The sequence below is a fragment of the Bos indicus genome, chromosome 19 (genome assembly GCF_029378745.1).
Source record: "Bos indicus isolate NIAB-ARS_2022 breed Sahiwal x Tharparkar chromosome 19, NIAB-ARS_B.indTharparkar_mat_pri_1.0, whole genome shotgun sequence".
Lineage (NCBI taxonomy): Eukaryota > Metazoa > Chordata > Mammalia > Artiodactyla > Bovidae > Bos > Bos indicus.
This window is the reverse complement of record NC_091778.1, coordinates 60,707,273-60,731,365: the sequence shown is the minus strand read 5'-3', so window position 1 is coordinate 60,731,365 and position 24,093 is coordinate 60,707,273. Positions and strand designations below refer to the sequence as shown.

The 24,093-nt window shown below is 45.7% G+C and overlaps 1 long non-coding RNA gene across 1 annotated transcript; it reads left to right on the top strand.

The window, feature by feature from the left end:
* The first annotated feature begins 10,740 nt into the window (after positions 1–10,740).
* LOC139177662 (uncharacterized) lies at positions 10,741–23,808 on the top strand. Its single transcript, XR_011562204.1, has 3 exons — positions 10,741–10,974; positions 19,249–19,364; positions 20,522–23,808. It is a non-coding gene; the product is annotated as an uncharacterized lncRNA (long non-coding RNA).
* The last annotated feature ends 285 nt before the right edge of the window (positions 23,809–24,093 follow it).

The following is a 24,093-nucleotide window of genomic DNA, read 5'->3' as shown; positions in this document are numbered from 1 at the left end:
ACTCACCAGACCCCTCTCCCCCAACCGTGAGCATCTCTAAGCCACGGAAAGTGTGGACAAAGGCGGATTCTGTTCAGCGGCTCCCCAGGACGGGGCTCCAGACGCATAAGTAGCTCCTTGGCGTGTCCCTCCGACCCTGCCATACTATTAATTAAGCCACCGTTGTTTATTTTGAGACGTTTAACTAGAGACCTTGAGAGAAGCCTAGCCTCGTGGGTTGTGCCCATCCCTCCCTAAGTGTGGGAACCTTTGTCTAATTGGATTGACTGTACGTGTAATGATCATGGCGGAGTTCTCCGAGCGCCTCGTAAGCCACGGACATTCACATGGAAATGAGGTCAATTACACAGCATCTCCGCATCTAATGATTGCACCTGCAGTGCCACAGCAACCTCCCTTTAACTCAGTTTCACAAACAATTACAAAGAGCAGCTGCATTCGTTTCCACAGTTAGAGTTAAAAAATCTGTAATGATCCCCAACAGAATAGGGGTGCAGGGGGCGAGGGTGAGGGAGAAGATTCTTCCGGTTCAGATGGCCCTCCCCAGCCACCTGCTGATGGTGCTAATCCCGGGGCCCCCCGGGCACAGACGGGGCAATCACAATTAGCTCTCCCCGGTCCTGTTCTTTGCCCGCCGCCCACTCCCCCCACCCCTTCTGACAAGAGATTAGAGTTTCTCATCCGCCAAGATTCATTAATATGGTGATGGAGATTGATGAAGGCCAAGGTTCACAAAACTCCAGAACACAAGGTCATTATAAGTAGCCACACTGGGTGAGTCAGTTCTTCAGAGCATCAGAAGCACACAGACATCTGTATCTGTATCTGTCTCTCCACAGAGCTTTGTTATGAGTGCCTTAGTTGCTCAGTCATGTCCAACTCTTTGCGATCCCATGGGATCCCTCATAGTACCATTATGAGGGATCAAAGTAAAGTGAAAGTGTTAGTCGTGTCTGACTCTTTGAGACCCTATAGATTGCAGCCCAGCAGGCTCCTCTGTCCATGGGATTTCCCAGGTAAGAATACTGTAGTGGGTTGCCATTTCCTTCTCCAAGGGATCTTCCCAACCCAGGGATCAAACCCAGGTCTCCTGCATCGACCCGCAGATTCTTTACCATCTGAGCCACGACGGATGAGGGAATGGGTCACATGACTGTAGAAGCTGAAAAGTCCCAAGATCTGTGACCTTTGAGCTTTAGACCCAGGAGAGTCAATGGGGTTGGTTTCAGTCCAGCAGGATTGAAACCCAGCAAGAGCTAGAGTTCCAGTTTGAATCTAAAGGCAGGAAACAAAAAACAAACAAAAAGCCAAAATGACAACAATGATGTCCTTGCTTAAGGCAGTCAGGAGGAGGCGGGGAAAGTCAACCTTTATGTTCTGTTCAGTCTTTCAACTGATTGGATGAGGCCCACCCACAACAGGGAGGGCCATCTTCTTTAAACTTTAAACTCATCCAGAAACACCCTCATGGAAACATCCAGAATAATGTTTTCCCAATGATCTGGAACCCTGCAGCCTGGTCATCCTTGACACGTAAAATTAACCATCACCCAAACCAGTCCCCAAATTCTGGGCTTGGAAGCGATGCTACTGAGTAAGACGCAAGGGCTGTTGCTGACCCATCTCTCCCCGCCTTCCCACCAGCACTCTCTCAAGACCTCCTTTCCCTCTCTCTCCCCGTTTTCTCTTCTTTTCTTCTCTCTGTCCTAGTTCCCTTTCTTCCCATCTGTTGTTACCCCCACGGGCACTGTTTAGGAAGATCAGGAAGACAGGAGCCTACCAACCTTCCCCCTCTGAACATAACCGCACCTTGTGGAGCCAAGCTGGCCGGACATGGACCTCAGCAATGCACGTTCGGGCCCAGCCTGATGGTGCAGAGAATCTCGGCGTTCATGTCAGTGATGAAGAAACCCCAGACATTCCCAGGCCATACTCCTGATCCTCTTGGGTTTTGAGAAACAGCTTATGATGTCCCGTGACTTTCTGGGCCGGCAGCTAGAATGCTGAGATCTGAATGGGATTCCCCAGTGGAGGCTTGGAAAGATAATTGACTGTGGGCAAAGTCAAATATGCTCGCAGATACTGAACTATTTAAGGAATGTGCTTCAGGCTCCAAGGGCAATTCTGAAAAAGTGGGGGGAGGGAGGGCCCAAAATGCTTGTGAATAATAAACTTTAAAGGGGCTGGGTTGAAGGGGACGATACCCATGGGGATGTGTAACTGCTGATGTTTCTTAAAGGAACTAGATTTCTTGTCTCTTTTCACACCATTTTGCCCACAGAAGGCAAGAGCGGGGGCAGACTTCCTAGGCACAGTCTCCAGTAGCCACTGGTGATTAGCAAGACAGCCAGAAGTCATGTGATTACTGCTCTGATCTCTGTACAACAGCAAACCAGCTTCAGATGGCAGGGAAAAGATGGGCCAGAACTGAACTTATCTCAGAGAAACGTCATCCACATTCCAGCCGCCCTCTCCGTAGGGCTCCACACAGCAAGCCCTGCTTGAGAAGGCTGGGCGAAGCCCTCTGAGCTTGCTGTGTCCAGAGAGAGGGGAGGAGATGTGACGGTGAGGGCCACCCAGGAAAGGAAAGTGGTATTTGCCTCCTCACGTCTCCATCCTTCTTTCTGAGGGTCCATCTCAGGTGTAAAGGCAAGTCAACGTGCTTGCCAAGTGCAAAACAGACAAGCACAGACAGATCAATGGACTTTAACAAAGTAGATTAATTTCCTGTTCTTTGACTTTCAAGACACAAGCTGATTTGCTATCATGCTGGGCTTCCCAGGTGGGGCAGTGGTAAAGATCCTGCCTGCCAGAGGAGGAGACGCAGGTTCAATCCCTGGGTCGGGAAGATCCCCTGCAGAAGGGAATGGGAACCCACTCCAGTCTTCCTGCCTGGAAAATTCCACGGCCAGAGGAGCCTGGAGGACTGCAGCCCAGGGGGTCTCAGAGAGTCAGACATGACTGAGTTCGTGCTCAAGCTCATGCTGAGCACAGAACGCCCTGTCTCCATTCCGGGTCAATCCAGAACAGACAACTGGGCTTCTTTTGAAAATGTTCGTGCCTGGAGTTGTTACTCACACCCCTCCTCCTCAGAGACTAATGACAAAGAATGCTCAGCCCAGGCTTTACAGGCAGCGCTAGCGGTAAAGAACCCGCCTGACAATGCAGGAAACATGAGACGGGGGCTCGATCCCTGCATTGGGAAGATCTCCTGGAGGAGGGCACGGCAACCCACTCTAGTATTCTTGCCTGGAGAATCGCATGGGCAGAGGAGACTGGTGCAAAGAGTCGGACACAGTTGAAGTGACTTAGCATGCACGATTGCACATGCAGGAACCTAACCTCAGAATGTGGTGTCGTTGCCAATCATGGTTTGCAGAGAACGGGAAACTCGAGGCATGTGTGATGGAAGGTATGATATGGGCTCTTAGGTAAATTGTACTTGGGGTAGAAAGCACTGAATTGATCTAACTTTTGCCAAACGGATGCTAGGAGTTCGCCCGTATTCACTCACAGTTCAGTTCAGTCACTCAGTGGTGTCCGGCTCTTTGTGGCCCCATGAATCACAGCACACCAGGCCTCCCTGTCCATCACCAACTCCTGGAGTTTACTCAAACTCATATCCATTGAGTTGGTGGTGCCATCCAACCATCTCATCCTCTGTCGTCCCCTTCTCCTCCTGCCCCCAATCCCTCCCAGCATCAGGGTCTTTTCCAATGAGTCAACTCTTGTCATGAGGTGGCCAAAGTACTGGAGTTTCAGCTTCAGCACCAGTCCTTCCAATGAACACCAAGGACTGATCTCCTTTAGAATGGACCGGTTGGATCTCCTTGCAGTCCAAGGGACTCTCAAGAGTCTTCTCCAACACCACAGTTCAAAAGCATCAATTCTTCAGCGCTCAGCTTTCTTCATAGTCCAACTTTCACATCCATACGTGACTACTGGAAAAACCATAGCCTTGACTAGATAGACCTTTGTTGGCAAAGTAATGTCTCTGCTTTTGAATATGTTATCTAGGTTGGTCATAACTTTCCTTTCAAGGAGTAAGCATCTTTTAATTTCATGGCTGCAATCACCATCTGCAGTGATTTTGGAGCCCAAAAAAATAAAGTCTGACACTGTTTCCCCATCTATTTCCCATGAAGTGATGGGACCAGATGCCATGATCTTTGTTTTCTGAATGTTGAGCTTTAAGCCAACTTTTTCACTCTCCTCTTTCACTTTCATCAAGATGGGGCACCCAACTGGTGTCCAGCAATCTCTGTGCTGCCAACATCAGCTCCCTAGGGGTGCTGACATCAACTCCCTGGAGATACTGAAGCACGCTCAACACACAGATGCCTTCTGTTACCCCCACAGCTCTAGGATCATGTTTGTGAAATGTATGAAAACCATTTATAGTCGGGACAGCTTGGAAAAAAGAAACGCACGCACACACACAGCCTGACTGGAACATTTGGGATAAAAAAGAATCATGGGAACATAATATAAGTTTTAGCACTTAAGGGGAGCACGCATGCACTTTAAAAGGATGCCCTTTGGTTTAATTTGGATTCTTCAAAACAGTTCATCCAAACAAGATTTCTGTTTACACTTGGGGAGGCTCACTGGACTTGTTCTGTTTCGCAAAGCGCAATGTTTCTGTAATATGCTTTGGTGGCATCGTTTCAAGTCAAAACAAGGAAAGTGGTTCTCAAAAATAAAACCAGAGGCCAGCTAAATACAGATCTGCTAAGTCAATTGGTCTTTTGCTTATTTATACTGCACGTCTTTCCCTCCCTCCCTTGGGAATTTGTCTTAAAACACACACACACGGACACGCAGGACAGTCTTGGTGAGGATTAGAAAGGAAGGGAGCACCGAGTCCTCTGGTTCCTGTGACAACTTGATGGAGCAAATATGTAGATACATAAATGCCCATATTTAGGAACCAGACTTATATGTATATACACATATATATAATGTTATTCTTATAATATATGAGACATGTATATCATATATATGAGACCTATATATGTTTGGGTATGTGTGTACATATGTGTGCTGTATGCTAACTGGCTTCAGTATTTCCATGGATTGTAGCCCACCAGGCTCCTCTGCCCATGGGATTCTCCAGGCAAGAATACTGGAGTGAGTTGCCATGCCCTCCTCCAAGGGATCTTCCCGACCCAGGGATGTATATATGTGTGTATGTATGTGTGTGTATATATATGTATATAGATACATATATAGATACAGATTTTTATTGATTCAAAGAAGAGAGAGTAGTTAAAAGCTGAGAGAACATTTAAGACATAAAACAGACTTTCACCAGGCCTTGCCTGTTCAAACATGCCATCTTTTTTTTTCCCCCTTTCTTTAAGGGAAAACCTCTGAAGCTGATTTGCAATTGTTAAGTTGATCTGTGGCCTAGGGGGTAAAAGAAATAAAATAAAAGCCACCAGAACCTTATAGAAGTGAAAGAAACTACACAGACGTGCCCTCCCCCAGATTTAACGTTCCACTTCCAAGCGGTTTGGAACATGCGAGAGGCTGGGCTGTGCTTGGAAAGGAGAAGCAGGCCCCAGCACCATCTGGGCGAAGCGACGCTGTGAACACGGAGACCCCGACAGTAGCCGGGGACGCACCTCATTCAGCCTGGCGGCAGCTCAGTTTCATTATTAAAAACATTTTTATTCCCTTTACCAGAGTCTGCAAGGAGAAGAAGAGCACATGTATCTGTGTGTGCGTGTGTGCGCGCTCAGCCGTGTCCAACTCTTTGCAACCGCAGGGGCTGTAGCCCAGCAGACTCCTCTGTCTGTGGGATTCTCCAGGAAAGAATCCTGGAGTGGGTTGCCATGCCCTCCTCCAATATATATCTGTAGGCTGAGAATATCCATAAACTGAGGATTCATTAAAGGTGTTCAGGTTCACTCATTCACCCACTGGACAACTATTTGTAGCATTTCAGTATTCGTGTCTGGAGAATCCCATGGACAGTGGAGCCTGGGGGGCTACAGTCCACAGGGTCGCGGGGAGTCAGACAGGACTGAGTGACTGATACCACTAGGCACCAAGTCCTGGGTCGTAGCTGTGACCTATGACGATGAGGTGCCCCTGTTCTCAGAGTCACCCCCTGGAAGGTGTTGGCAGGCCATTAACAAACAGGCATGGCGATCGTAGATTGTAGTTTTTATTAACAGATCAAAAGAGAACGACAAAATGGAGGCAACTGAGGAAAAAGGCAAGTGGCACTTTTATCTAAGTCCGTCTTACTAAGACCGGAACGCAAGCTGGGACCGGCCGAGCTAATGCCTGCATAGACTCCCCAGGGTCTACCAGACAGGTTTCCAAGCTCTCCCTGGCCATGCAAGCCTGCTAGTGTGTCAGCTGGCTATCACACAGCCCTCCAGCCTCAGCCCCAACAACGCTTCATAAAAATTCTTGATCCAGCCCTAACTAGGGTTCTGTGTTCATGACCTCACGGTTTCTCACACTGTTCTAACTTCACGGACTGCTTCTTCAACCCATGTTTTTGTGTCCAAATCTTCCCATCCTTCCAGAGCCTTGGTAAATGCCCTCCTCTCCTCAAGGTCTTTTTTCAAACCGCTTAGGTAACTTTCCTTCCTGGAATGCCTGTCTCAGCGTGAACACACCTCTTCTCGTATGACCTGGTAATCTTTACCTTGTACCCTAGTAATTTGCGTGTGTCACCTGTTTCTCTTTATTGAGTGCAAACTCTCTGTAGATGGCTCTCTATTTTTATCCTAACCATTCGTATCTCTTCTGGTTTCTTGCTGAAAGTTTTGCCAAGGGCTCCATAAATACCTATCACATAAACAACTGAATGAAAGCCAATCTCTAAATACAGAAGGAAAAGTGAGGCGTGTGTGTGTGTGTGTGTGTGTGTGTGTGTGTGTATGCGCATAGTCAGTGGAGGGCTAGAGTGATGCATTGGGGTAACAGTGGAGTGGGGAACGGCCCAGAGACTAAGATCACTAAATAATCATACTTTAAAAAATTGGTTTCCGCTCCCTTTTCATTATATTTGTCATCATCACTCAATGTTTGAGTCAACCCAGTGGAATTCAGTGTTAAGGTGGCCAGCCAAGTTCTCTGTTTGGTGCTGATAACAGCAGGCGGATTTGCTTGTGGGAGTGGGAATTATTTCCGGCCATAATGCCAGCCAGCGGTCTATCTCTGTGAATGGAAAAGCCGGAGAAGTACATCCTACGTACCACGGAGTCAAAGCAGTACCTTTCCAGGGAAAGGACGCCACGTGCCTGAGTTAGTTGGGCTCTTCCTTGCTGAATGCTTTGCTGAAGAGGATGTGGAACTCATGGTGTCTCTCGGCCATCTGCATTTCTCAGTGTGGAACACAAACACCAAAAGCCGCCTTGGAGAATCCTCTTGAGGAATCTGAAGCACTGAGAGGTAAAGTGATCGGCCTAGGACCTCACTGGTAGATCTGGGACTCTCAACACTAAACAGGGTATATTTTGACACCACACTGTCTTGATCTCCATCATATCATCATTTTAAATGAGGAGAGTCCTCCACACCTCCCTGTCATGCTGTCTTTTACGGATTTAGACAAATTGCTTCTAGGGGAAAAATAATCCCCTAATTACTAAGTTATGCAAATGAAAAAAAAAAATCCTCACAAAACCCTCCCGATGAAGCTTCCCATCATGTCTGGCTCTAGGCCACCCAAAACAGAGAACGTAGGTGGTGTTTATCTCTTCACGTCTCTTTATGCTTCAAAATAACTGACTTTCAGGAAGAACCACAACTGAAGCTGTCCCCAACATCACTCAGAGGGAACCGGGTGCAACGAGACGCTATGGGAAAGTGAAAAGAAAAAAGAACCGGGGGTGGGGGGAGGAATGCATGGACGCAGAGCAGAGCCAGGAAGGGGACAGGGCTGGAGGGCGCGAAGGTTCCAGCAATAACAAGAGCTGACATTTGTTACATGTTAATTACACGGTATTGTCTTCTGGAGGTTAAATCAATCAGAAATTTCCTGTACAGCTAATAAAACTGGAACCCATCTGTGGTTTGCCAAGTCACGTTAGACACTGTCTCAGGACAGAGTCAGAATGCCCAGGCTTTAATTTGTTCTGGGCAGGAGAAATGAGAAACCACTTCTTCAACTGAATTCGGATTTGCCAGTGCTGTCCGATAGGGTGCTGATTGCAATAAAAAGTACTATTCCAGCTGCCACTTACTGAAGGTGTACCATGTACGAGGTGCTTGTCTAAGCACTTCACAATAGAATCTTACTCGTTTGAAACGGAATCTGATTTAGTCAAGTGTTATTATCTCCATTTTAGAGAAACGGAAACTGGACCTCAGAGAGGTGGAGTAAGCACTCAAGATCTTACAGAGGATAAATACTGCACTTAGAACTTGAACCCAAGTTTGTCTCACACAAAAAGCTCAGGTTATATCTAATATACCCCAGTGTGCACATTTACGTATCCAGCTAATAACAGATGATTTCAACTGAAGACCAGTGACATGCTTTTTAAGGGCAAAATCTTATAGTATATCTACTTAAAAAATGTTGGTTTCTGTGACTCTTTCCTAGGATTAATATGACCCTTCCCAAGAGTGAAGTTGCTTTGAATACTTCAACTGTAAGTGCCTCATGAAACAACCTATTGTTTTCTTTATTGAAATAATTTACAGATAGTCAGTACCATGTTCATGCAAGATTAGATGAGCTGTAAATGGTTTTAACTAAAGTTATCTCTTTACTAACACTGGTTTGAGTAAGATAATCAGAAAAGGAATAGCTGGGCTCATTGAACAATGCATTTTAGGTTGGTTCTTACACACATTGGCTTTTGAGGTCTATCTCATGACTTCCCTGGTGACTCAAATGGTAAAGCGTCTGCTTACAATGCAGGAGACCTGGGTTCGATCCCTGGGTCAGGAAAATCTCCTGGAAGAGGAAGTGGCAACCCACTCCAGTACTCTTGCCTGAAAAATCCTATGGACAGAGGAGCCTGGTAGGCTGCTACAGTCCATGGGGTCACAAAGAGTCAGACACGACTGAGAGACTTCACTTTCTTTCCTTGGATTAGTTCAGTTCAGTTGCTCAGTGGTGTCCGATTCTTTGCAACCTGATACACCAAGGCACACCAGGCCTCCCTGTCCATCACCAGCTCCCGGAGTCCACCCAAACCCATGTCCATAGAGTCAGTGATGCCACCCAACCATCTCATCCTCTGTCGTCCCCTTCTCCTTCTGTGCTCAATCTTTCCCAGCATCAGGGTCTTTTCAAATGAGTCAGCTCTTTGCATCAGGTGGCCAAAGTATTGGAGTTGGTTTAGTTAGGGCTAAGCAATTAAAGGTTCGTCTAGTCAAGGCTATGGTTTTTCCTGTGGTCATGTATGGTTGTGAGAGTTGGACTGTGAAGAAAGCTGAGTGCCGAAAAATTGATGCTTTTGAACTGTGGTATTGGAGAAGACTCTTAAGAGTCCCTTGGACTGCAAGGAGATCCAACCAGTCCATTCTGAAGGAGATCAGCCCTGGGATTTCTTAGGAAGGAACGATGCTAAAGCTGAAACTCCAGTACTTTGGCCACCTCATGCGAAGAGTTGACTCATTGGAAAAGACTCTGATGCTGGGAGGGATTGGGGGCAGGAGGAGAAGGGGACGACAAAGGATGAGATGGCTGGATGGCATCACTGACTCGATGGACATGAGTCCCAGTGAACTCCGGGAGTTGGTGACGGACAGGGAGGCCTGGCATGCTTCGATTCATGGGGTCGCAAAGAGTCGGACACGAATGAGCGACTGATCTGATCTGAAGCAATTAAAAATGCCAACAATTAATTTATTGCACTACGCTTTATGACCACATCAATTGTTAGACCAGACTCAGATTCAGAGATGTTAAATGTAAGGAACACGCCTATCCTGGAATCCATAAAATATATTTACATGTTTGTTTGCTTTTTTGCACCCCCTCCCCCAACATGTCTAGATACTGAATCAATAGGGTACATTAGCAAATTGGCTAGAGTGGGGCTAGAAAGTGTTTAATTTTGGATTTAAAAAGGTGATTATGAGGGTGAACATCTGTGTCTTAGAAGGGTTTTGAGGACACAGAAGTATTTCTGTTTGCCAAAAGTGGGATGATGAAGGTCCTTGTCAGTTCTTGTTCATTCTGCTGATTACTTCAGCAGTTAGGGAGAGGGTCAGAGATACTCAGTAAAAAAAAAAAAAAAATGGAATTGCTGTACTTCATTTTCATTTACTTCTTTATTTTAATGTCATATTTTCAAGGCTTCTAATGCTAAAAACATGTCTTTGAGATCAAAGGAAATACTCTGTGAAAACTATCTCATAAACTTCAAAAATTAAAGCCCCATTTTGGCAGGACCAACTTACCAAAGGTTATTGTTGTTACTGAGGTTATCTGTTGCCTTTTTGAAGGCTGATGCCCCAAATAAATTCTTGTCAAGGAGAAATGATTGACACATCCCCAACTCCCTCTCACACTTTGTCAGTCTGGCCCCCTGTGAATCAGCCACAGGTCGCTCTCTCATATTCCCTCGAGGCCCAGGCTGACTTGGCCCCATCCTTCCTCCTTTGTGGGGAGCTGGCTTCCAGCAACCCGACGACTGCAGAGGCCCTTTAATTGGCTGCCTGATAAATGACACGCTGTATTCTTTTTATGGGGATAATTCCCAGGCACCTGATTGGCTACATGGAAATGACAGTTACCGGAGGATTACTGGCTGGGCTAGAGCCTTGCTTATTAACCGACACAGGTGGGACTGGTATTTGTCAGCCTAAATTTCCTTCTGCATTCATCTTTGTTGTTCTTAGCAGACCTCTGGCTCACATCAAGATGTTGAAAGTGAATTCTTAAGCACGCACCAAGCCCAAAACTTGGTTTTTCTCCTAGGCAATACCGCTATGGACAACAGAGAGGGGACAGGATCCGCAACGTTATCCAAAAGAATCACGGCTCCAAAACTGGTAAGGAAAAGTCAGTTCTGAAGACAAGGAGACAAGGAATTTAATAACATAAGCTTTCAGATAACTAGACATGTAAATCCCAAGGTCAAAGTGATGGTGTCGTTGTCGTGACACCGCTAAAGGATCAACCCAGTCTTGGCATTTCCTTTTAGATCACGTGCTTGGAAGACAGTTGTCTTTTTCCTCTGGGACAAGCAGAAATTCACTAATCAAGAGGTAAAGAGTTTTTGCTCGTCTGCTTACACAGATTGTGGCCTGTTTCCCTCGCATTTCTAAGGATGAAATGGTTTGACACATCTCATTGCTGTAATGCTATGCACCACTATTACACTTTCTTCTTTTCTAAGCCTATCATATACACTTTGCCTTCCAGCAACTGACAATATCGGTTTTACATGCATGCATGAAGGGTAACTAAAATTTGGCAAGAGGTTACAAGTGAGCTTTTTAAAAAATTTTTTTCCATTTGGAGGAGGATAGCTTTGAACTATTTCCACAGTTCCCTTTAAAACATGCATGTGTGTGGCTTGGCCATGACATAAACCGAATGAGCCCAATGCACACTTTCTATGAGTGTGTGCGGCTCGTCTAGGGTCTGGCCCCCATTCGCAAGTGTGTCAACGTGACACACGAGGCCACCAGCACCTTGCAAAGTGTTCTTCCCTCCTTTACGATTGCTTCATCATTCCAGGGAGGCGAAACACTATTGTGAGGATAAATGTTAAATTATACATTTAAGAAAACAGATTCTTAAGCAAAACTGGGGAAAGAGCCAAATTTGACTGACGCCCACTTAATAATATTTTTGTGCTTCAGTTACTCTTGCTTTTGACACTTAATTTCTTCCATTTCACAGAGTCCCCATGACTATTTAAACTAGTCAGAGTTCTTAATTGCAGTGCCTTGTCTGGGCTGCTCTCTTTCAATATTACTGAAGTTCAAAAGTCCTTCTTGACACTTCTTTGGTTCATTTGACCCCTTCCTTCTAATAAAATCTGAAATTGCTGTACAGCCTAAGATTGAGGGAAAGAGGAGAAGGGGGTGACAGAGGGTGGAATGGTTGGATGGCATCCCTGACTCAAAGGATACGAGTTTGAGCAAATTCAGGGAGATGGGGAAGGACAGGGAAGACTGGCAAGCTGCTGTCCATATGGTCGCAGGGAGTCAGGCACGACAGAGCAGCTGAACGACAATAGAGGCAGAATGGCAACCTGATTAAATGTATCTTCAATATTACATGAAAAATGATAAGTCATGAGTTATTCAAGTAGTTTCACTAACGTCTTCTTCCTGAAGTACTCCTGTTTCCTCTTTCCTACCTAGCTTCTGTAAAGACCTTTGACGTTAGCTCTAATTCTCTTTTTTCCTTGAAACCTCCAATTCCCCAGCAAACGGAGAGCTCTCACCTCCTTTTGTACATCATTTTTTTTACAGCTTTATTTAGATGCTGCTATAAATGGTATAGGGCTTCCCTGGTGGCTCAGGCAGTAAAGAATCTGCCTGCAATGCAGTTGACCCAGATTTGATTCCTAGGTTGGGAAGATCCCCTGAGAAGGGCATGGCAACCCACTCCTGCATTCTTGCCTGGGAAATCCCATGGACAGAGGAGCCTGGAGGGCTACAGTCCATGGGGTCGCAAAGACTTGGACAAAACTGAGTGACTAACACATTTACTTCACTTTTCATAAACATTATAATTAGCTCTCCTCTCTTTTATACTACTCTGTTCTCCCCAAATATAACAAAATGTATAAGTTATACATTCTTACAAGGCAGAGGTTATAGTTACTGGAGAGAACACAAAGAATGGAGTTGGGAAGATCAAAGATCGAAATTTTCTCTGGGGTTTTCTAATTGTGTGACGCTAAACAGGTTATCATTTCAGAATTGCTTTTATGGAAAATATAAATAGATAGATAGATAGTGAAAACGACCTTTCAGGAGCACAGTCCGTGCCTAAAGAAGCTGCCGCGTGTAACTGCTTGGCGAGCTGCTGCGCAGTTCCTCTGAGCAGTGAGTGCCGGCCCCCGCGCACCCTCGTATCCGCAGCGCACGCCTCCGGTTTTACTATCAGAGAGCTAGCTTTGGGCTGTTGTTGCTGCAACCATGGGTTTCTCCTACCCTCTCTCTCTCTCTTCCCAGCAACTTCTTTATGTTAAAAGCTAGCTGGTTCTCAGTAAGTCGAGCTCTTTATTAGGAAACGCATGCTGTTATCTTGAGGGGTGGATCAGGCAGCACCCAGTATTCAGCAGCAGACGGGGTTGGGGGAGGCCCCCGTATGGACCCTGCCGTCCAAGGTGGAGATCCAGCCCCTTGCAGCCACTTTGGAAGACGAAGGCTGAAGAAGGAACGTAACCTGCGGCTCAACACTGCCAGCAGGCTGCCAACTCGCCCTTTCTATAATACAGTAACCCAGGGCTGGGACAGAGAGGATCCCTGTAAGGTAAGGTGGTGGGCCTACACCGGAGGCAGGGCGTCTGCTGCCCCCTCCAGCCCCTCTGGGCTGGGCTGGGCTTGGGCAGAGTCTTGTGTGGGGTGGCTGGGCTCTATAGAGGCCTTTCTCCGAGGCACCTCTAGAGGGCAGAGTAACTCTCCTCCTCCGGTTCGCAGCTAAGGGTTAGGGACAGGCTTCAAGCTGGAAAGTTAATCTGTTTTATGCAAAGCAGCAGGACTAAGGGGATTCAAAATTTAGTTGCAAGTAAATAATATTTTTTAAAAAATTTCAGTTGCATATAATTTAGACCCAATATAAACTGATCAACCCCAGCACCTAATCTTACAAAGTTCCTACTTTTTCTGTTGGCACAATTCTGCAATTGGACACGATGCTCGTTAAATGAATCTCCACTCTTCAACAGTCAAAAGCTGACCTCTCTTCTCAGGTCAACTGTGAGAGTAATTTAAGAATATGCTGCTTTATTTAAAAGAAATGTGCTTTGTCTCATTCATAAAGGGGTGCTAAAAATTGTATCCTTATTTGATAACTACATTTAAAATTTTTTAATTTTAATGAAGAGCATCCTAATTTTCTGGGGCAAATTCAGTTTTCATATCACTGTTTCATATGCAGATTTAAAATGGAATCATTTTTTTTAACTCATACATCCACAGAAGCACAAGTATAACTTTAATCACTGAATATTTATACTTACTAAAACTAATGTTATGCTAAACTGAAGAAAGTTCTGCTCTAAGCCTGTTTTATCATTTGTAAATAAATAATGTTGGTACAGTTCTCATATGGTTGCTGTAGGAATAAAATAAGACAATCTATGTGTAGCACTTTGCACAATGCAAGCATCCAATAAGTATCCGTTATTATTAAAAAGGACAAAATTTTGTGGCACAATACTCTTAATCCTTTTAACAAGGCATTGCTTTATTACAAAGAGGCATCTGATTTTCATTATTCTAATATTTTGGGTGTCATTTACTGATTTTTTTTTTTTTTTAGTCGCTCAGTCATGTCCGACTCTTTGCAACCCCATCAACTGTAGCCCACCAAGCTCCTCTGTCCATGGGGATTCTTCAGGCCAGAATACTGGAGTGGGTTGTCATTCCCTTCTCCAGAGGATCTTCCCAACCCGGGAATCAAACCCAGGTCTCCTGCATTGTAGGCATATTCTTTACTGTCTGAGCCCCCAGGGAAGCCCCTCAGACACATACAGGTATAGGACTCATAAGGGATGATTTTCAAAATAGGTAGGAGTGGCCCCCATTAGGAACACACACACACAGATCCCAAAGTGCAAAAATTTTACCAGACCAACCTGAATTGTATCAGTGACTTGGAGATGGGCAACTGTATAGAATTTTTTTTTTTTTTTACTACATTTTAGTAATACCAGTGCCAATATATTGATATAAGACTTTTTAAATTTTTGAACAGAATATATATCTCTATCTGGGTAATTTTATCAAATTCAGAATATCATTCAAAAAGGAAAGATGAGATCTTTGAGACTAAAGATTTGATGGATAAAGGAGATGGCTATCTTCTACATGTTCTTCTCTCAATCCCACCTGCCGTTCACGAAATCAGATTCGTCCTTGAGATGCTGTGGATATCATTTAAAGGTGCAGCCATCACCTTACCCTCATCTCCTCCACCTAGAAGATAAAGAGCATCCCACTCAAGAGGGGCTCTCTGCAGCCCTCCCCCAGGGCTTCCTCGGGTGCAGCCCCTTCACGCTCGGAGCCGACAGTAGATTGTCTGGTGCATAGGAAGCTGATTTTTAATGCCGGGATCTCTGGTCTCATCTAATTAACGTGTCAAACTCCACTTTCCTAAACGCTTTCCTTTGCTCACAGGTTTTGACATATACGATGAATGTAAATTTATACTGTCCTTAGCCGCTGGAAACTTAACACAAATGAAGAGCTCGATGACTTATCAGTAAGAGAGTCAGGGAAACAGAAGGCACTGACTTTCTGATAAAAGGACAAGAGTAAGAGCTATTTAAGAAGACACACAGCTCAGAGCTGTGTGTATGGTATGAGGACAATCCCTATATCTTTCAAGACTACATTTCTGGTTGCTGACCATGTCTGTCCAATTTCACTTCCTAGATGACAACTATCTGGGGGTCCCCTTTCCTGTCTTGATACCCTCCTAACTTCAGTCCAGGCCACTCTTCTAGCCTTTGATGTGCAGACATACCCCAACAGGCACACACACCCGCTGCACTGATTTCTATGGGTGTTCCGGGCAGGCTTACGTGATTTGTGGCTTTGGCGGCCTGACTTGGGTTTTGCCCTTGAGAAAAACTTTGGTTCTGACGTGTGTATCTAGTAAATGAAGCATGTTAATGGCATAATTGGTACAGATCATGCTGTAACCCCAGATTGCACGGACACCTCAACACTGAGCTGACTTAGAAACGGCACGTTGTGCTTTGCCTCTGCTGACCCCCTCCCCCCCAACACTGAGCCTCTCCTCCCGGGCGAGAGGTGCAGGGTTGAGGTTGTCCGGGTTTTTGATGGTAGCGTCTATTCCAAGCAAACGTAATATGCTTACATAATAGAAACTGTGGGCTGCGCCTGAAGTGAAAATTATCATCCTGGAGATGATCTTTGCCAGGCTCCTCCCCTTCCTGGGGGGACCACTGCTTCAAAGTAGAGAGAGGCTCTGGGAGGTGTGAGGATATCCATTCACTCAATGGAATACAAAAGTGCCCTTTGTCAGCTAGGAGGGTGGATCACATATACCATTGCCCTACTTAAGCTTAACCAAGAGAATGCCTTATGGTTGTTCAGTCGCTCATTCATGTCCGACTCTGCAACCCCAGGGACTGCAGCACACCAGGCTCCCCTGTCCTTTATGATCTCACAGAGTTTGCTCAAACGCATGTCCATTGAGTCGATGATGCCATCCAACCATCTCATCCTCTGCCACCCCCTTCTTCTCTTGGCCTCAATCTTCTCCAGCAGTAGGGACTTTTCTAATGAGTTGGCTCTTCACATCAGGTGGTCAAAGTATTGGAGCTTTAGCATCAATCCTTCCAATGAGTATTCAGGATTGATTTCCTTTAGGATGGACTGGTCTGATCTTCTTGCAGCCCAAGGGACTCTAAAGAGTCTTCCTATGGAGGATACTTCAAATGTCCAGTTCAAAACCTTAACTTGAGCTGAGACGAGAAGATAGTCTTTAGGACCAAGGAAAGGATATTTGGGTGGCAAGGAAGTTCTTTCTGGAGTCTGCTAATCAAAATAACTGATTTCAGGGACCAAAGGAATTCTGGGATCCCGAGAAGTGCCTTCTGCATATCTCAGCTTCAGAGAGAGTCTCATGCAGAAAGCATGTGTTCTAAGGCACTTTGCTTCCAAGGAAGCTAACTGTTCTCCCCAGGGTCCGAGTGAAGAAAAACCTGGTTTGCCCACAAGTCTGGGGTTTGTGACTCAGAAGACTTTCAGTCTGAAAACTGGGAAACTCCTGGGCAACTAAGATGAGGGCCTGAGAGTTTGCTTAGACCAAGCCGAGCTCTAGAGATACTGAGGGAAAAAGTCGTTCTATCTGTGCGGTGCCACAACCCTATCACCTCTTAGCAGTTAGCTCTATGGCCCCTGGCCTTCCAATCATGATTTTCTATCCCAAGGACCATGTTATTCACTTTCTCAGTGTCTTTATATGTTTCATTGTCACCTGGAAATCCACACTCTGGAAATTGCTTACATCCCCAAGTAAAAATAGCATTGAGCTAGACAGCTCTCGTTTTCCCAGTGTATTTACCTCTTGGTCACTGACTACAGACGTTTTGAGTTAACGTGAACATGGCCAGGAAAAAAAAAAAAAAATGCAGCTGTCTAATTCTTTGCAGGTTTTATTATATTATATAGGGACTATATCCCATTATAATAAAATGAGTTGGGTTTATTACAGGCTAACAACAACAACAAAAAAATCACAAGTTGGACAGCAATTAGCTTGAACAGACATTTATTTTATCCTTTTACTAGCAAAGCAATTGTAATTTTACGCTCCAGAAACTCTCATTCTTAAATGTTATGTCTGAGGTAGCTTTGCCAAACTGATGCTAATATTGTTATTAAGTAGATGGTAAATGTGCTCTTGAGGCCTCTTTGCTATAAAGGACGTGGGGTTTACAGCTCATATGAGTCTAGAGCTCATGTCTGCTCCTGTGTATGTTTTTAAGCTGCAGAACAAACTGGCCAGTTCTTTCATACATGAGCCCGTCTTCCAATCTTTCCATGTGTCCATCCCTTCTCAAAATTCTCTTCCTGAGACAGGTTTTATGATGTACATTCCAAGGCAGGTAATAACTCAGTTGTTGCACTTTAATAGCTGGCATCTGGAAGAGCAGTATAAAGGTCAACCCTGAATATTCACTGGATGGACTGATGCTCGAAGCTCCAATACTTTGGCCACCTGATGGGAAGAGCTGTCTCACTGGAAAAAACCCGGATGCTGGGAAAGACTGAAGGCAAAAGAAGAGAGTGGCAGAGGATGAGATGGTTAGACGGCATTACCAATTCAGTGGACAGGAATTTGAGCAAACTCCAGGGTATAGTGGAGGACAGAGGAGCCTGTGTGCTGCAGCCCAGAGGGTCGCAGAGTCACACACGTGGCTCAGTGACTGAACAACAGCCTGGAGGTGAGGCTTTCAGACCATAACCAGAGCCTCCTGGGGGGCAGGAGATTTTCACGAAGTCTGATCACTCTTCCGAAAGGCCTAGACACCACGTGCCCCCATGAGAGCAGCTGGCCCTTCTCTGCTCCGTCTCTCCTCAGTGACCACGTTGGAACGCCATGCTGCCCTTGACAGGGAAGACCCCTGCAACCCCAGACAGCCCGTCAGTTACTCTTCCCATGGACGGCAGCATGCCTCTTCAAGGCCCTGCCCTCGGTGACCGTGACCTCTGCACCAACTCTAGCACCACTGACAGACTCCGAACCCACAGTCAAACTCAGGAACACCTGGTGCCTGTCATCAAACACTCCTTACCTTCATACATAGGCGAATGTCTTTTTAGGAACAATAGCAAGAAGAAAGAAAAATGTAAGAGCCCCGTGAAATTATTTTGTCAATCAATCCAATGGTGGTTAAATCCAAGACGTGTGTGTCTTAAAAGGAGGCGTTAAAAGCAGCCCTTTATTCATCCACACTCACAATGACACCCCACTCCAGTACCCTTGCCTGGAAAATCCATGGATGGAGGAGCCTGGTGGGCTGCAGTCCATGGGGTCACTAGGAGTCGGACACGACTGAGCGACTTCACTTTCACTTTTCACTTTCATGCATTGGAGAAGGAAATGGCAACCCACTCCAGTCTGGTGGGCTGCCGTCTATGGGGCTGCACAGAGTCGGACACGACTGAAGTGACTTAGCAGCAGCAGCAGCAGCACACACACTTATATATGCACACATACATATATAGTGATATGGAGTGAATTTTCTCCCAAATTTCCATTTTTGTCATACATATCAAGTTTTTCTTATCAGAAGTGCTACAGTTCAGTTCAGTTCAGTCTCTCAGTTGTGTCCGACTCTTTGCGACCCCATGAATCGCAGCACGCCAGGCCTCCCTGTCCATCACCATGTCCCGGAGTTCACTCAAACTCACGTCCATTGAGTCAGTGATGCCATCCAGCCATCTCATCCTCTCTCGTCCCCTTTTCCTCCTACCTCCAATCCCTTGCAGCATCAGCTACACTCTCAGGCAAAACCAGAAACACTGTTGTAGTACTCCACTCTAAACTCAGTTATTTGCTTGCAAATATTTTAACCTCGTCCATTTCTAACTTGCGGTCTGCAGATGTGTGTCAGAAGGCTGGGATCTCAGAGGAACCATCTAGTCCCTGAAAGAGTCTAGCCAACAGAGCTGAGAGGTGGGACGAAGGCCTGTTTTCTGGGTTCACAGAATCATGTCAGGTATTTTCTGTTTGTATTTTATATGGTACAAGGTAGATTATAATTCACCAAGATTTTGGAGAAGGAAATGGCAACCCACTCCAGTATTCTTGCGTGGAGAATCCCATGGACAGGGGAGCCTGGTGGGCTGCCATCTGTAGGGTCACACAGAGTCGGACGTGACTGAAGCGACTTAGCATGCATGCATCCATGAGGTGGAGGAGGAAATGGCAACCCGCTCCAGTATTCTTGCCTGGAGAATCCCAGGGACAGAGGAGCCTGGTGGGCTGCCGTCTATGGGGTCGCACAGAGTCGGACACGACTGACGCGACTTAGCAGCAGCAGCAGCACCCAGATTTTATCAATTTCACTTTCAATGGCTTCTTTAGTTACAAAATTCTATTTTACTAACGTACTTAGTCGGAGAAGGCAATGGCACCCCACTCCAGTACTCTTGCCTGGAAAATCCCATGGACGGAGGAGCCTGGTAGGCTGCAGTCAGTCCATGGGGTCGCTAAGAGTCGGACGCGACTGAGCGAGTTCACTTTCACTTTTCCCTTTCATGCACTGGAGAAGGAAATGGCAACCCACTCCAGTGTTCTTGCCTGGAGAATCCCAGGGACGGGGGAGCCTGGTGGGCTGCCATCTCTGTGGGCACACAGAGTCGGACACGACTGAAGTGACTTAGCAGTAGCAGCAACGTACTTAGTATTTCTAGTAAATACAATTTAGGCCAGAAGCCACCCGTTTATTGTAAGCGAGCTCTCGTTCACCCATTCATTGGTGTCCCCTGACATCCCCTTGGAATACGATATAAATACGCAAATTGATCGTTTGCTACTGGGCCTTTAGAAGTATATGAGTTCAAGGGTTCAATGAGTTCAAATTGGACATGAAAGGAAATTCGTTCTGAAAAGAACACACACATATCATGTGTACACAGCATATTCAAGCTCGCCCTGAGAGCTGGTAATCAGGTTCAGCTTTACACCTCATGAGCAGTTGATAAAACTTAGTGATATAACTAACGCTGAAATAACTTTTGGTATCAAAAAAGCTGGACTTTGATTTCAGACATGTTACCAAAAGCCTGTGTGTGTGTGTGTGTGTGTGTACAATAATGTACATGCTACATGCTAATTCACTTCAGTCATGTCTGACTCTTTGTGACCCCATAGACTGTAGCGCACCAGGCTCCTCTTTGGAATTTTCCAGGCAAGAATATTGGAATGGGTTGCCAACCCCGCCTCCAGAGGATCTTCCCGAAGCAGGGATCGAAGCTGCATCGCTTTTATCTCCTGCATTGGCAGGCAGGTGCTTTAGTACTAGTGCCAGCTGGGAAGCCCTTTTATCCACACTTCTTTGGATGAAAGATACTGAAATAAAAAAAGAGAAAAACCTAACAATGTTAATGCCATTTTCTATCCTCTTCAGCACTACTGAAGCCAAACAATCAAGCAACTAATTCTGCAGGTAATATACACGCATCATATCAATTTAACAAATCCAGGTAACCAATTGGCTATACAAATCTGTTTCGTTATCAAAGTTGGTGCACAGTTAAGTTCATGGACCTGATCTTGTAGGTTTATTATAAGAGAAGAGAAGAAAATGGCTGACTGGCCCATGAAATACAGTGCTGTGTCGTCCCGTCTTGAGAGAGTGCTGGCCTGCTTGCTGTGTGCAGGCCCCAGTCTCTGAGCTGAGTCTATCCTCCTTAGTAAAATAACAATCGGATGATTGACAGCCTCTAGGTACTGGTGTGTACTTCTTCCCACATACACACCCAGTGCATTAACCCTCACACTTCAAGCCCGTCCAGCGAGCACAAAGAAGGCACTGAGGGAAGGAGAGATGATCCCTGGAAAAAGAGACCCACGCAGGAGGCTGCAATCTGCCTCCGGGGAAACGGCTTCCTGTAAATGCAGGGTCCTGAAGGCCGCCACATCCGCACCGCCGTGCTCTGCTGCCGGGGGCTCAGCCACGGTTCTGAATCAATACTGGCTACAGCGGGCGTTCACAGCCATGCAAAAGCATGGTGCTCAGAGGTGGAAATGATCAGTGATACCATTCGTGGTATTCTGGGGATTTCTCAAGAAGTCGCACCCTGGTCAGAAGTCTTTTGGTCTCTTCCGTTATTGTAGGCAGACGTAGAAAGTCAAATTAGACTACTTAGAGTAAACCCACCCTTCTGAAAAACCAACCCCCAAACACATTCATATAGTAAACACTTTGCTATCCTTGGCATTTTATGTTCAAAGTTGATTTATTTACCAAAAACAAGTGACGGAAAAGAAACCGACAGACAAGACCTGGGACAATACGTGTCAGGCAGATGACTCTTCCCTTCGCTCCCTGTTTCTCTGAGGATGAAAGGTACACACGAGCTTGGGATAAACCAAAGAGATAAGAACTTTTTGTTTGTCTAGCTGTGCGTTTGTTTCATTTGCTTTCAAGTGACAAACAAAACTACGGAAACATTTGAATGTAAGTAACAGAGAGTTTTGTGATTCACCCTGTGGATCTCAACAATTGATCTGGTTTCCCTGCCATCAACCGTAAAGGTTATAAATACCGGTTAGTGAAGATTATCGATGGAAACATGGCACTCGTGTGTGTGTGAATATGAGCATGTGTTTACACACAGCCTCGATCTAATTAGAACACCATTGGCCCCTTTAAATCTTTCAAACATATTCAGGCTAGCCTCCTTTATTAACTTGGCAAAGGAGTTTTAGCAGGCTTGGAGAAAACACCATAATTTTTATTACGTAACAAAATTATATCACTGGAAATGCAAGCAGCGATACTGTCGAGTGATTTCAGTAGTGGAGAGTATTCTATTTAAAATATTTAACAGATTGTTAACAAGCTATTTAACAATATTTTAGTGTTTCAGCATCAGGACAAGTGTATTAATATTACCTCGTGAAAGCCCTGTGACTACTGACCAGAAAAAGATACATGAGTTGGGAGATTCCCGAGGATGAGCCTGCTTCAAGGTTTCTCACCGTGGACACCAGAGACGCTGTCTGTTGTGGAGGCCGCCCCGTGCCCTGGAAACCGAGGCAGTCACCCAGGCTCTGCCCACTGGGTGCCAGCAGCTCTCCCTGCTCCACCCAGAGCTGAGCCTACAGAAGCATCTCCAGTCGCAAAACACCCGCTAGGCAGCAAAGTTGCTAAGAGCTGAAGACCATGAGCTGAAAGAAATACAACCCAGAAGTGGTTTTGTCTGCTTTTTCTCAGAGTCTTTACAGATGGAGTTTTTAGTTGTATCTAAGAAAAGTTTATGGGCACCATCTTCCCAAAAGTATAGACGTGAGCATAAATGGCGTTGGATTTTTTTTTTTCAACGTGAGATGTTAGATTAAGTCGAGAAAGTACCAGATGAGGGCAGAGACGCAGTCAGACAACCTCCTTAAACGAGGCTCGACACATTTTAAAAAGACTTGAGTTGAAGGTCTCTTCACATTTCACAAGAAGGATGAACTGCAGATTCTAAGTGCTGCGATTGACAGCAGTCGTCCTGCTGTTCAAGGATCCGTGGCTGCCTTCTTATCCACACAAGTTCTAAGAGTGAAGAGGCAGAGCCCAGGCGAGATTAAAACAGAACCAACCAGACAAACAGAAATAACTACCTGGGTTAGTCACAGATTCTTAGAGACGACCTGTAGGGATGTAGAGCTTAGTAGAGGATTGCAGAAGAAAGCTGAGAAGGTGCTCATTAAGAGCGAAGACTTCCCTGGTGGTCCAGTGGTGAAGAATCCACTTGCCAATTCAGGGAACACGGATTTGGTACCTGGTCTGAAAGATTCCACCCGCAATGGGGCGGCTGAGCCCGTGAGTCACAACTCCTGAAGCCTGTGCACTCTAGGGCCCGTGCTCAGCAAAGAGAAGCCAGAGACCTGCAACTGCAGAGTAGTCCCCAGTTGCCGAAACCAGAGAAAAGCCTGCTCACGGCGACCAAGACCCAGCACAGCAAAAATTAATAGTTCTTTTGTTTGTTTGTTTAAGAGTGAAGGGAAGGGAACTCATGCTTTCCTTGCGTTGAACATCTCAGCTACATTTCAGGAATGCAGCGCTGTTGCAGATGAAAGCCATCTCTTTTCTGACCCAATGCCCAGCAGTGCTGCACACAAAACCCAGTGTTCAGTCACGTTTCCTGATTTTGGTAAACAGAAGAACCTCTCTAGGAACACCATGCTTCTTCCCATTTGAAGAGTCCTAGGCAGGAGGCATAAGATCTGTTATTGTCAAGAAAGCAGCCTTTCACCCAAGCCGTGTGCCATGATACTGGCAGACTGGATGTAATTCCTTTACTATCAAAAGATACAAGGGACTGTCTGGGACTGTCCTGCTTATAGTTTTCTTCAGGGAGGACCTGACTTTGCCACAACTTGATATCACAAGAGTCCATCCTCAAATTGCTTAAATGGGAGATCATCACGAAACTTGTGTGTGTGCGTGTGTGCCATCGAACACAGGAAACAAAAGGCAAGTTTGTAAGACCAGTTGTGCCACTGGCTAGTTTTCAAGCTTGCTTCAAGGCTCACTTATTTGATGTCAGCTTATGGAAAATGAAAAATGGAGCATGCGGGTGGCAGGCTGGAGTCACGGGACTTGCCCAGTTGCTACCAAAGACCCAAGCGACTGAGAATTAAGGAGGAACAGCATGATTCCTAATCAGCAGATAAATTATAAAGCTGGTGTTACTGCTGATATCCAGGTAACCAGAGAAGAAAATTTATAA